Source organism: Delphinus delphis, chromosome 6 (genome assembly GCF_949987515.2).
Source record: "Delphinus delphis chromosome 6, mDelDel1.2, whole genome shotgun sequence".
In the NCBI taxonomy this organism is placed as follows: Eukaryota; Metazoa; Chordata; class Mammalia; order Artiodactyla; family Delphinidae; genus Delphinus; species Delphinus delphis.
The window spans coordinates 30,505,779-30,507,311 of NC_082688.1; positions in this window are offsets into that span (position 1 = coordinate 30,505,779).

The following is a 1,533-nucleotide window of genomic DNA, read 5'->3' on the forward strand; positions in this document are numbered from 1 at the left end:
TCATAAGATGGGCATGGTCTTTAACCTCAAGGACCTTCTCGTCTGTCCTTTTCACAACCTGTAAACTGATACTACTATATATAATAGCTGACACTTATTGAGCACCTATTTTAGTAACTGTGATCTCATTTAATCTCCATTAAAATTCTGTGAGATTGGTACTCTAGACCTAGTCTAGAGTAGATAAGCTGGACCTCTAGTTTATAGATGGAAAGACTAAGGGTCAGGGAATTATGTGAGCTGCCCACAGTCCCACAGCTAATAAGAGTAGTGGCAGAGATTCATACGCAAGCAGTGCAATTCCAGAACAACCATACTATGTTGTCAGAATACTGATTTCCTTACAACTTCCCCTTCTTCCTCTAACCCTTCCCCTCTCTAGTCTTTCTGCCATACTGCCTCCTGCCCATGCCTCAGCCTGGTCCCCAGCTCCACAGAAAGCTCACGTGGTAACTGCACCTGCCATGGTCCACGGAACTCCACACTGCAGCCCTTGAGTAGCACAGAAATACTGTTTCAGGCATCTTTTTGCTTTCTAGTCCAACCAAGAACTGGTGCAAACACAGCTGCAAATCACTCAGCAGTCCTGCAGTCTCAGGCGTTTTGCAATTAGCTGCTGGAAGATTTGCTGTCATGAATCTGCTAGCTGGATGGATGCATTCTTCCCACACAATCTTTTGGCATATACCCAAACCAAATACTACAAAAATATAGACCTACTGTATAACCTAGTTCAACCACCAACTTACCAAAGTCTGTTGAGCATCATTAAGTCATTCATTTTTTAGATGCTTATTCTGAGCCAGGCATTGGGCTGGCTGCTGGAGATAGAAAGACATAAAGCAGATTCTGATCCCATGGAGCTCAGTCTAGTGGGGAGACACAAACTGGGAAAAAAATGTGGCGTGTACTCTGATAAAGAAATGCACATCAGGTACTACGGGAGCAAAGAAGACACTTTTTCCTGTGTGTGTGTGTGTGTGTGTGTGTGTGTGTGTGTGTGTGTAGTGTGCAGTGGAGAAATCGAGTGGAGGGTAATAGGCATCCCAGGTTAAAAAAAAAAAACCAGCACGTGCAGTTCTGGAGTTGGGAAACTATGGCAATCAAGGCACTTAGGAACATCACATAGTACAATATGACAGAAACATAAAGCACAAGGTGGGTAGCAAGCTATCAGGCCTGGAAAGAGAAAAGCAGAGACAAGATCACTGTGCTAAATTGGATTTGTATCCCAAAGACTACAGGAACCATTCAAGGATTTTAAGCTGAAAATGGATTTGTGAAAAGATCGGGATCCTCACCACTAGGTGGACCTGGCTGTCATTCACATGCATTTGTTTGTAGGGCAGTGAGCAAATGAAGTTAACCTTTTGATGTTCTGGAATGACTTGGCCGTGGCATCATTTAACAGGGACAGGTGGACTTAGAGACAGACAGACACAGATAAACACACATGGCCTAGATTCCAAAGAAAATGTCAGTCTTGTTTTTCCTAGAAAGAAAATGTAGAAGAAAGAAAAATTGACCTCTCAA